This window comes from Miniopterus schreibersii (assembly GCF_964146895.1).
Source record: "Miniopterus schreibersii genome assembly, chromosome: X".
NCBI lineage: Eukaryota > Metazoa > Chordata > Mammalia > Chiroptera > Miniopteridae > Miniopterus > Miniopterus schreibersii.
Window position 1 is genome coordinate 8387689 of NC_138104.1, and position 13296 is coordinate 8400984.

Below are 13296 nucleotides of genomic sequence, written 5' to 3' on the forward strand. Positions count from 1 at the left end.
CTTCTGGACTCTTACTGATTTGTTTTCTTTCTTTGTATTTTTTTTTCCTGTTACTCTTTTATTATTTAAATTGTCTCTTGCTTTTGAACTTGAACTATGAAATAAACAAATCGTAGATTTTTCCATTCAGGTCTGACTGGATAACTCTTGGCTTCTAACCAGCTGGCAGGCTCACCCCTTTCCCCCCCTCAAAAAGAATAAAGGCAAGTTGAATATTTTAAAACCTGAAGAGTTCACAGTATGAGGTAGAATAAAAGCTGTGTTAGGAGAACTGACTTTTCCAAAGCCTCAGTTAATAGCATGTGAAGGGTTTGTGTTTTACAAAGTCACTTTTAAATTATTTTTCTTTCAAACGCTTCACCCGCTCTCTACCTTAAGAAAAAAGGTTTTGTGACTCTTAGATTTATATTTTCTTTGAAAAATAGTAATTAGCACCTATTATTTTGAGGAAAAAAGTGCAAAGAATTGACTTGCATCTTTTAACTTTAATTCCTATTAGAAATCGAACAGTTTATACATGAAGTAGAACTTATCATTTGTGATTATAGACCCAAAATAAAAATAAGTGTAGATGGTGCTGCACAAATTTCTACTTTTCCGTGTGTGTTGGCAGAATATGTCTATTTACATAGCTAAAGGGTAGTATGTTAGTAACAGTATCTGCTACAGGAGGCCTGTGTGTGTTATCACTCAAGCAAATGCCAAATTACCAAATACAACTTTCTATCTTTCTTGAAATATGAAAAAAAAGCACTGAGGAAATTCTTCCAACTTAGAACTTAGTGGAGAAAACATAATTCAGCATTCCATGCTACAGTTGACAAATTCAGTTTCTACTTTTAAACTCCTAATATTTTCTTTTAAAAATTCTTTTTTATGTATGTACAAAATATCTGAAAGATGACATATGGTAATATAGGAATTCAAGTCCACCAGTAAGGCAAACGCTATATAATATTTACTTGTCTAATTTAGATTTTAAGTAGGTAATATATTGCCAGGGTTAAAAACATACACACACACACACACACGTATATGGTGTAGAGTGAACATTTCCCTTTTGGTTCTGCCCATCCGACCAGTTATCCTCATACCCTAGATAAGGTTATTAGTTGTTTATATACATCTTCTTCCAAAGTTTCTTTATACATATATAAGCAAATATGAATATTTTTCTTTTTTAGCTTTTTTACATGAAATGTAGTATATTATGCCCTATAATGTTTTAATTTTAATTTTAACTTTAAAAAGTATTTAGAGGAGGGGTCCCTAAAGATACAGATGTCTATTTAAAAGGCTTCTCCATGGTATCACATTTTGGATTTTTACTGCATTTTGCTCAGATTTGGTAATTTTTCAAGAAACAACCATTGAATTGAACTAGGAGCAGGTTGGCTTCATAGTTCAATAATCCAGGAGTACACAGCTAGGATGCTCTCTCTTCATGTTAAGGTTAATTTTTGGAAGTTTGTTTCCATATTGTCCCCAGTGAAAAAGACATTGGCCAAAACAATGGGGCAGATCCTCTTAGATCACAGTATATTAATATCAGTGATAATGCTTTGGGTTCAAAGGAAATGTGCCTTGGAATTTCCTCATTTAATTAGAATGAAGTACTTTTAATGTTTTCTCAATCCCAGATGCCTTGAAGCAGCATCAGCTGTCACACAGGATAAAGATGAAATTAGCATTAGGAAATTTTGCAACTAGATCTTGGTCACTGCATGAATTATCTGTCCAGTGGTACAGGAGTCATTAGAATATATAAATAACTGTACAAGTTAAGTTTTCTAGTGAGGTTGAAGTTTTACTCATCAATGTTTTAAGAGACTTTTAAGTTCAGCCATAATCAGCGAAATCTACAAAAATCAGTTTCTCAGCATGAGTGTCCACGTGTGGAATTAAATGTACATTTTACTCTGCTTTTGACATTTCTTAAAGAAATGTTAGGAATTCTGGAACGAGCACATAATTGTTGGAAAGAAAAAGGTTTCCATGCGTCAGTCCTACCAGGTAAAAGCTGATGGTGTGGTTAAAGAATGAAGATAAAGCCTGGGAGTGATGACCCCAGGTCCTTTTCTAAGGGGTTTTATGGCCTCGTTCTCTGGGCTTTGGGGAAATTTTGCAACACCTTCCTTGCCACTCTGTGATACTGTGTTTCTTACACGACAGGATTGGAAGTGTATGTGTGTACACAATCGTATCCACAAACATATTTATTTGTGTATTTTCAAACACTTAATCCCAGGTAGACAGGAAGACTTTACCCTGTCACTGACGGGCTGCCTTCCCCTTGCTGTCAGTGGTGTGTGCTTGGGGAATGCAGGCTAATTGTAATGATAGCCTAAGGAAACATAATTAGGAAGGTAAGTCTGCCAAGAAAAAATACACACATGCACATATAAAACGCATTCCAGATAGAAGTTTTTAGATTTACTACTGCCTGGGATTTCTTTTCTTCATCACCATAGATAACCTAAAACTGATGGTAGCATGCTGTTCTTGATGACTCATTGTTCAGGGCAATTGGCACCAGCTTGGACACAAAGAAATAATCATGGTCAGTGAGTGATTTTCCGAACACACAGGATCTCAACCCTCTTTCACGGCATTTGCCTTTGAAGGTCCTCAGTGCCCTTGCTCTCACTTTTCTTTTAAAATATAACGAAAAGGTACTACTTGGCAGTTTCAGTTCTGAACACTTTGCAACAAGCTCTGGCAGCAGCAACAAACAGTTATTTGGACATGCTATTTACTGTAAAATGAAAAATATTTATTTGTGGTTTGTTTACCTGTATGCCTGAAAGGACTTGAAGTTAGGTTATTTGCCCAAGGGGTGACAGGTAAGAAAAATAAGAAGCAGATTTGGAACAGAGGTTGATCTGCCACCAGAGCCTATTTATTTCAGGTGCCACTTTTTCTTCAATTCCTTTTTTCCCCTTTGTGTTTCCTGAATCATCAGGAAGGGACAAACTTGTCAGGCGTGCCACATGTCAGCTGCCCTGGCCCTGCAGAATGGCCAGGTTAAGGGTCATGGCAGACACTGGTTGACTTGGCCCACCTGATTATAGGGGAAGGAGTCAAGGACCACCTGGAGATAAATCTTGATGCAAAGATCTAATCTCACACAGTGGCTCCTTGCTCAGTGTACTTTAATTCAGAAAGAGCTCAGATGGTTGTGCTTGGGGACCATGTGACAACCGCTAGTTCTGGAAGAGCTGATATTAAGTGATCTTGTTCTTCCTCTCCTGGACAGCCCAATATGGCCCTGTGTGAAAGGGCTCTGGGGGTGCCCTGACAGCTGCGTTGTTGGGAAGAGTCAACTTGCTGAATACTTTAGCAAATACAATCTGTTAAGAAAAACATCACGGTTTACATAGGGAAAATTCATACCTGCTTAATCACTTGGAGCTTTGTGAGGAGGTGGGACCCAGTGAATACAGTGTGGGCGCCTTAAAGAGTCCTGGACAAGATTCCACCTTAAAAGTTATACCTGGGTCAGAGATTGTACACACAGAACCCAGATAACAGGTACTGCTGTGAATAAGGTATATAACAATAGTTTTCTCCAGCTGGACTGGTCTTATTGCACATTTGAAAAGACAACATCTAAAGATAAAAACCTGTGCTTTAGGGAAAAGAGATTTTGACATTTTCTACCTAAGAAGGAAACCTGGGAGCTTTTGTTGGTTGTTTCCTGAACACATGTCCCAGCATGCCCATCAGGCAGTGTGTGCTGGGGAGAAAAAAGGAAAGGTCTTGATCTAAGGGTACTCCAACTCTGGGGTCTGACCTTGATACATAACCTTGATACAAGGTCCAGTGAGAAACATCTAAGACCAGCAGGGACTGAAGGCTCTGCTCCAAAGTGGAAGACAAATGATGCTTTACTAGTCTGCAAAGATCGAAGCTGAAGCAACATAACAAACTGTGTAACGAGGGCTATGGGAAAGGTGAATTCCCAGAACTGAAGGCTAACTGCACTTGGAATTAGTAAATGATCCATTCTGAGCAAGCAGGAGTTCTACGTTACTCAAAGGGTAATGACTTAAACCAAAGGTGCTATAGGCTGATGGTGGCCAGCTGATGATGAACAAAATCCCTGGACTCAAGAGGTGGATCAGAGTGGTGTGGGGGGTGAAGTAGCATCTGAGGTGGCTGCTGGAGGTATGCATTATTCTTCAACCTGCCCCTTTGGCCATTGGCCCCCACACAAGTCAGGGCAGGATGGACCCATGTGTGCCCAATATTGCATAATTTGTCTACTAAATTCCCTTTTGGAGAACTGTAATTTGAGGCCAACCAAAGAATTTGAAAGCCCTTATTTTATTGAAACACACTCCAAAAGATGAAGTACCTAGAAAGGCCAGCCCTTGGTTCTCAGACACCTCTAACAGCAATTGTGCTGGCTCTGGATCTGTGGGCCTCCAAAACCACTTGGAATTGGAGGCAATAATATGATTTATGACACATCTGACCTTGGTCTCTGCATGGGAAGATGAGTGAGGGTGTAAGTAAGATGGTGTCCTCAACCTCAGGAAGCCCATAATTCCACTGAGGAGACAAGGCTTAACCAAGAAACATGCCAGTGAATATATAAGTCTTAGCTGATCTGGACATCAGAGGAGAGCAGTGCATGCTTCAGTGATTAGGGTGACTTCCCGGAGGAGGCAGGGCTCTACCCAGGTTTGCTAGGAGGGGAGGGGAGAGAGTTCTCTTGTGAGCCCCTTGTGGGCAGGACTCATCATTGGTTCTTTGTACTGTTTGGGTGCTATAGGTTGCCTCAGGAGTAGGCAGGGAGGTGGGATAAAATGTCTGAGGATGGTAGTGGGGTAAGTGTGGATAGTGAAGCGGCAGGAAGGAAATGTGGAAAAAAGCAGAACACTGAGGTGAGCACCTCTCAGTCCTTTTGATTTCCTATCCCCTCAGTGGTCTGTCAAAAAAGTAGAGGAGATGGGTTAGCTACTACAGGATTAGGGAAGGGCAGGATCAGTGTATGAAGCCCTCAAAAGCCAGGCAGAGCAATTTAAAATTCAAGTTGGCACTATCTAATGCAAATTCTTGAATAGGAATTGACATGATGCCCAGGGTGTATAAAGAAGACGAACTAAGTAAAAGTATGTAGCATGGATTGTATGGGGTTGCCCTTGGGTTGATAAAGTTCACTGCACTGTGCAAACTGAAGGGATTCAGCTCCTTTTACATTCTATACACTCTGGCCTCCTTTACACGATCTTGATTTGGAGCTTTCTGGTGATCACAGCCCAATTCCACACAAGGGGTACATTTTGGACATCCATGCTCATCATGTAGTCAGCCACATTAAAAGTGGTCATCCCAGCCTCCCTCCCCATCACACCCTTAAATTCTGACCAGCCACATGCACATATCTTCTCCAAATTTCTTCAAGCATTGCTTCCAGGTCACCTCCACAGTCCTGCCCCCAAAGGCATTCCAGAGCTCTCAGGCATCTTAGGCCACTCTTCTGCTCTGGCCTCCTGACTCTGGAGAGAAACTCAGAGAAGGATCCCTGGAGTCTGCTTTCCTAGACACCATTCTACAGGGACCTGGGATTACAGGGGTGTTGAAAAACCTCTTCAAGCATTAGGCAGCCAGTTAGTGAGATGAGTGGGCCAAATACATATCAAGAAGGAGCTACTGTGACGAGGGGGTTGGAAGGAGCAGAACCTCTATCTGTGTGTCTACTGTCAGCCCAGGTGACTTAGGTCATGTTACCTACATCACATTTTGAAAACTACAAAGCAGCTGCTTGACTTCTTCCTGAGCTTTTCTCTTAAGAAAGCACTCCCTGCTCTGTCTACTGCAAAAAGTGGTTCTGAGGAAATAGTGGGAAGATGCAGACACCAGGACTCTGGGATCTGGAAAGCACAATGGTGCTCCAAGGTAAGTAGCGCCCTTCTAGGGGACGAGGATGCTGTGAGCGCTCCATCACAGAGCTTTTCTCACCGGGCACCGTGTTCACTTAGGCCCCTGGATGAGGGGTGATTTTATTTCTCAGGCCTGGCCATTGAGCCCCACCTCTGGTAGTGGGCACAGGTTGGAGCCTGGGTGGAAAGAAACTCTCGCTTCAGGCACTCTGAGATGGAACCTGCCCCCATCTGCATTCTTTTTTAAAAATATGTGTTTTTATTGATTTTAGAGGGAGAGAAAGAGGGAGATGGAGAGAGACATCAATTGGTTGACTCCTGTATGGGTTCAGGGACTGAACCCATAACCTGGACATGTGCCCTGACCAGGAATTGAATTGGCGACCTTTTGGTGCACGGGACGTCACTCAACCACTGAGTCACACTGGCCGGGGCTCCATCTGCACCCTTGATGCCCTCCCTGTGGGCTACACACTTAGAGTAGAGCTTGCCTCTACACCTGCCTTTGCCAAGTGATATCAGGAAGGCTGCTCTTAGATCAAAGCATTATGTCTAAGGTTTCATAGAGAACAAGTCGATGGGAGTGTAAAGCTGGGTTCTTCCTGGCAAGAAAAGATTCTAAATCTCTAATAATGACATATTCTGATTGAAGGGTTCAAAACTGGAGAAGCTCCAAATGGTCTTGACCTGCCTGCCTTTTCACTGTCCTCCATTTCTAACACACACCTCTTTTAACTCTTCTCTACCAGTGCAGCTATCTGAAAGATGTGACTGCAAAGAGGAGGATGGACACTGAACAAATTAGAGGGTGATAGACAAGGAAGAAGGGAGGAACGTCTATTGGGTATACAAACAACTAGGTTGGCTATCCCTGTGTGGTACCTGAGCATAAACACTAGTAAAGAATATAGGGCACTCTTGCTACATCTGGGAGGGAGAAGTGGAGCACTATATTAGTGCATTAGCCATCAGAAACTTCGGCAAGGATAGGAAACTTCATTGAGCTTCAGGGATTACAGAATGTAGAGCCACCCAAAAACCAATTCATCGCCTTCTAGACATAAACCAACTCAATCCCCACAGTCCCCCTTAAAAGTCATCCAGGTCAATCTTGAGTCTTGGTAATTGATTATCGTCGGCAATAGTCCTGCCAAATGGTTGCCTAACCACTTCTTAAACACCTCCAGTGACAAGGATCTCACTACTTACGGTTTTCTATCTCTAGGCAGCTCTAAATATTAGAAAGGATTCTCTGCCAACTCCAAAGTGTACACACATGTACTGTTTGCTCAGTGATTAGGTGGCAGAGCCTTTGAAGTCGCTGTCAGTGTTTCCACTGGAAATGGAAGTTTTCAGATGTTTCTAACTAAAATTTCCTTGTAGATTTATATGTGTTGCCAAGAGATACTTAAAAAAACAACAACAGAAAACACACAACCAAATAACTGGGAAATTTTGGCTTGTCTGTGTTAAGATCTTTAGATATTTTTCATAAACTCGCTTTTGGCTTGAAAGATTTAAATTTTAGCAAGATATTAGACCATAGCATAACCTAATAACTAACATTTTGGGGGGAGATGTTTTAAGGAAATGCCTTGTGGTATTAACTTTGAAAGTAGTCATTGTATACGGGCCCCATGTTGCTCCTTCAGTTAGATTAGGGAAGCCTAGCTGAATTCCTGCTTGTCTCTGTGGGAGGAGGGGATCATTTCCCATGGTGCCACCTCACACAGTGAGAGTAGGATGGTGTATTTGGTGTGTTCATATGAATCCAGATGAATGAGGGGTACCACTGGCTCCCCACCATGGCAGAGACAGTTCCGGGGCTTGGTAGCATTGTGTGCTGTGTTGCAGTAGGTGGGGATTGGGGGCAGTATCCCAGCAAGGACATAGGGTAGAGATCAAGGGACCATTTGTGTCCCAGTGACTCTACTTTTCTGTGACTATGTGGATCTCCACTGCCTGACAAGACCAAAATGAGTTGCCCAGGTTCACCAGAATCATAGATACTAGTCAATTGTGTTCAAATCTCAGTATGATGCTATGGAAGAAAAAAATTTTTTTTTTCTATTACCAGCTGGAAGGAGTGCCTATAAGTATGCCTGCATTGGCGGATCATTTTTTGCATCGTCAGAAACATATTACTTTTTATTTCAAGGTTGATTTCACCTATAATGCCACTCCCTCCTTTCACCACTTTCCTGATTCATCTTCCCTTCCTCTGTCACCAATTCTGAAGACACTATCCTTGAGGCAGCTTCACCCCCCTCCATCTCCCTTCTTTGGGCCTGGCTAAACCATATTTAGACATGGACTTTGGATTTGGTTTTGGCTTTGTAGGACTATGGTTAATGCAGATGCATACTTTTCTAGTAGTGGCCAAGTGCTTGACATAGCCTGTAGAATCACCCTTCAGAAAATTGCTTCCACTTCCCAATAGTCACACTTTACCTTTCTTCTCCTTTAACAGATTTGCCCTCATTTTACGATGGTGTCTGTTTAGGTGGTTCCCTCAAGAGGTTAGTCACTGCCCCTGCAACTCAGTAGGAAATGCCTTCTGGGCTTGCAGCACACTTGGAGTCACCACCACTTTGGGACATATCTCTTGCCTCTGATGAAAATAATTTTTTAAGTAGATAAACATTAGTAAAGGCTACATCTGAGGCACCTGCCAAAGGGTTCTGTCACCAACCATATCCTTTTGCATGTAATGTAGTTTCCAAGAAGCCAAGTTCTCATGGGATTCCCTCAGCCTCAAGGTAAGTAATTTTGCTCAGAAATGAGATGCGATATGAAAGGAGAGGAATTTTCTCACATGGCTTAGGAATGGGTTCCAAAGGCAGGTCATGTGTACAGTGCGTCACATCACAAGAGTGTGACAATATTGCTGGAGCTAGCTGATGGCTTCCCAAGGAACCTGTGAACTTGGAAGGAGCCAGCACTGTTTGGAAGGGCAAGTTCTGCTCTTTTGTTAAAAGCCATCAGCTTCGTGACTGTATGAACGCATAGTGGCTGATGCCAGGCTGTATTGGGAAGTCCTATCAGCCTAGTGGCAATCCTCATCAGCTCTTATCCAGCTTCCTTTAAAGGTTGGGCTCTGTCATACTATCACCCATGACATGCTTCTCCAGCAGTCAAAACTGGCATGTTCAGACCAATCAGAGCCACAACCTGTGATCTCCCACTGACAGATTCTAAAACTGTGGGGGGGAAAATGTGAGGAAAGCCGCGTGGTTTGTTCCCCGTTCCCTCAGCCTCCCAGATATGAGACTCTTCCTATGATCTACTCCCTGAGGCCCAGAGGCTTATGGTATGCTTTCCCTCTGGATCATCTGCAGTTGTTGTGTTTTTTTTTTTACGGGAAGCAAAGTTTTCAGCCAAAGTAATGACATTGTCATTTAGGGATTTGAGGCAAGGGTAGAGAGGAAGGGCAGGGTGCGGGAGGCTGCTTCCAAGTTTCCCAAATCACTCATTAGCTCTGAAAAACACCAGCTGCTGGACTGTTTCACATCCTCAAGAGAACGTGCCACCAAGATGGTCTCCAGAACCTTGTCATGACTGGCTAAGGGGAAGATGGTTTCCATTTAGTCTACACTTTTGGCTCTTCCCCTGAGGGAAGGCATGGCTTGTCCCATTCGCTGCTTTAATAACAAGCAGGAGCCTGTCTGGTGACATGGCAAGACTTGTATGGTGGTTATGTGGATAGCAGATAAGCTGAGTGAGCACTAAGATTGGAGGGCATCATGAGTGGATGCCAGCCAGGCCACCAGGGCTCAGGCAAGCTGATTATACAGGCAGAACCCTGCTCTGGGGAGGGCTGGGCTGCTGTGGAATTGGAGGCTGGTTCAGCATTTGACCTAATTTGAGGCCTAAGTAAAAATGTGTGTTTGGTAATGGAGACATTCATATTGAAAACAGGTGGTGTTTGGGCTTTTGCCTACTCTCTGAAATGGATCATCTGAGGCCCACAATGCATTTCTGGATCCAAAGTCTCAGCCTGCTGTGGGATCTCCACTAAGGACAAGGCCTGTTTCAGCCTCTGTTCCGAAGGGACTCCATGAAGGTCACCAAGGATATGATGTCGAATTGCAGTCCTTGCATAATGGTGAAGAGCAGGAAAAGAAATGGGGACTGCCTTTAGGAGCAGCAGGAAGCTCAAGTTCTGCCTTGTCAGTCAACTCGTGTGACCCCAGGTTGCTCGGGGCAAGTTACTAAGAAGCTGCAAAAATTACTTTGAGCCCCAACTGTATGCCAGGCATAGTGTTGGCATGGGGGAGAGATAAAGCTGGATCTTACATGCTAATGGAAGACTTAAGATGTACTGCAAGTGATAACAGTAGAAGGTAACACAACTGCCAAACAAATGATACCAAGTAGGTTTTCTCAGACAGTTCTCTGGAAGCTTGCTATAGTGTAATGGGGGTGTTTTCCAAATAGGATTGATTCATTTGGAAATGATGCATTCCTTGGTGTATTTATTCATTCCTTTTATAAACTCTTCTTCCATGGAGAGAGATGTCAATCAGATAAGAGTAGGGGTTATTTTTTTAAGTGAGGGCTAATTATTATTTAAATTTTTAAATTAAATATGTTTTTATTGATTTTAGAAAGAGAGGAAAGGAGAGAGAGAGAAACATTGATGTGAGAGAGTCATCTATTGGCTACCTCCTGCAAGCCTATCAGAGATTGAGCCCGCAACCTGGGCATGTGCCCTGACCCCTCACTTCACAGGACAACACTCAACCAACTGAGCTACACCAACCAGGGCAGGGCTGGTTATTATTTAAATAATGCATTTCCTTTGTTTTTTCTCTACAGACCCTACTCTCATCTTTATTCTGTAGTGTATTTACTTTCAAATGTATCCAGAATAAGTCAGAAAGCGATCTGTCCAAGTGTTGCTACTTATAAACAGAAAGTTTATTTCATCTCTATTTCCAAATAAGTCATAATACCCTCTGCTAGCCTAAGTGACCTAATTTTTTAATATCTTATTTTCTTTGAAGAAACAACACTCACCTTTGTATATGGATTGCAACTGGTCAACATAAGGGGATGTGCTGGTTCCATGAATGTGGAGGTAGGGCTCAGACAGGTCACCAACTCACTCTGGAAATCTCACTTGGATCAAAAGGACAGTTAGTTTTAGGTAATGCTTGAGTGTTTTTGTTTGTTTTTAAAAATATGTCTTTATTGATTTCAGAGAGAGGAAGGGAGAAGGAGAGAGAGAGAGAGATAGAAACATCAATGATGAGAGAGTCATTGATCGGCTGCCTCCTGCACGCCCTGACTGGGGATCGAGCCCACAACCCAGGCATGTGCCCTGACCGGGAATCAAACCACGATCTCCTGGATCCTAGGTCGATGCTCAACTGCTGAGCCACGCCCGGCTGGGCATGTTTGAGTGTTTTAATATGATTTCTAAAGTTTCTACCTGCCCTAAATTATAGTGATTTGAAGACAACTCAATGAATTACACTTCTGCATAGTTGGGAGAGGATGGCCAAGAGCTTGAGTGGACCTTATTGAGGTACGAACTTCCAGATATAAAATACATAAGCCATGGGTATGTAGTATACAGCACAGAGAATATGTCAATATCATAATAAATTTGCACAGTGACAAATGGTTATTAGACGTATCATGGTGATCACATTGTAAGGTATATAAATGTCGAACCACTGTGTTGTACATCTGAAACTAATACAATAATGTATGCCAGCTACACTTTAATTTTTAAAAATTTGAGTAATCCTTACTGTTAGCATCGCTTTTGATTATGGTTATTTTAAAAGGCTTTGAGTATAATGAAGAAAATAAATTTACCACAAAATTTTTCAGTGTGTTGGGCCACATTTGGCTATCTGTTGGGATGAATGGAATTACTAGCAAAATTGCCTGTAAGATTTTATGTAGTTAATTGGTCTCAAATACTTACTTGAATGCAACAAATACAGAATCATTGACATGTACAAATCCTGGTGAATTTACGGGTATTTGCTGGGTATCCAGCAGCCAGGTAGGCAGTTCTCTGAATTCAATTCCAAATCTGTGTAGTTCAAACTTAGTACTTTGATTCATGTAAAAATAGGAGGAACATGCTGTGGCTTTCTGGTTTCCATCAAAATGCCCAGCAGCCCGGCCAGGCGTGGCTCAGTGGTTGAGCATTGGCCTAGGATCCAGGAGATCATGGTTCGATTCCCGGTCAGGGCACATGCCCAGGATTGCGGGCTTGATCCCCAGTCGGGGGCATGCAGGAGGCAGCTGATCGATGACTCTCTCATCATCGATGTTTCTCTCTCTCTCCCTCTCCCTTCCTCTCTCTGAAATCAATAAAGATATATATAAAATGCCCAGCAGCCTCTCTGTCTCTCTGCAGTCTGTGGGTCTGAGCCTAAAGTTGTAGAGCATAGCTATTTAGCTAACGTTGATCTGAGATTAGAGGCTGTTTAATTTATGACCATTTTGTGGTCTTAAACACTCTTGAAACTGAATGGGTCTTTTTTTTTTTTTTTTGGCTGCTAAAAGCTTTATTGTTTTTATTTGGTCCAGTGCATCCGAGAGGGCTCCAGGGTGGTTAAAAGAATGGCTTTGGGTTTCTGGGAGGGGCTCAGGTTAAAGCTAGACACCAGGGGATTGCAGAGGGGCCCTGAGAGGCCTCTGGGCTCCAATGCTGCTAGTCGTGCTTGAGGGTGAGCCTTTCGAAGAGATACTCGCCCAGCCCAGCCAGCCGGCAGCCAGCCTGCGGAGGTGAGTCAGGAGGTCGCCCATCTTCTTGATGAGTTTCACCTCCTCATCCAGGAAGTGGTTCTCCAGGAAGTCACAGAGATGAGGGTGTGTGTGTGTAGAACCCAGGGCCTGCAGGTCCAAAAGGGCCTGGTTCAGGTTCCTCTCCAAGGCCATGGCGGCTTCCATAAAGTCCTGAGTTTACCCAACTCATCCTGGGAAGGCTTCAGCAGCTCCTGGAAGATAATGCGGCCACTGAGCTGGTTTTGCATCCTTAAGAGATGCTCAGCGCCCTCGCGCTTCTTCTCCGCCAACTTGGGGAAGAAGTGGCCCGAGCCCCCCAGAGCCACATTGTCGCAGTCGAAATAGAAGCCCAGAGAGAGGTAAGTGTAGGAGGCCTGCAGATGCAGGTTGGCCAGGCGGTTGGCGGCAGCCTCCACCTCAGTGGTGTAATTCTGATGAATTTGGGAGCTCATTGCTCAGCAGTTAGGAGTTAAGGTTAAAAAACGGTGTTGGCTGGTCTCGGAGCCTGAGGATGGCTGAGGTGGTTCCAAAGGTGGTGACTGGAGAAGATGTTGGAGGGTGGTCGGAGGCTGGAAGAAGTGGCATCCCTGGGTCTGTTTTGTCCAAACACTGTTGAAGCAAGAGACAGATCCGGGACCGCCGAGGGCACTGCCTGAAT

General features: G+C 43.3%; 1 pseudogene across 1 annotated transcript; it reads right to left on the reverse strand.

Moving 5' to 3' along the window:
• Nucleotides 1-12564: 12564 nt before the first annotated feature.
• On the reverse strand, nt 12565-13090 carry LOC308551496 (ferritin light chain pseudogene; annotated as a pseudogene). Its single transcript has one exon. The product of its transcript is annotated as a ferritin light chain pseudogene (transcript).
• Between the last annotated feature and the right edge of the window lie 206 nt (nt 13091-13296).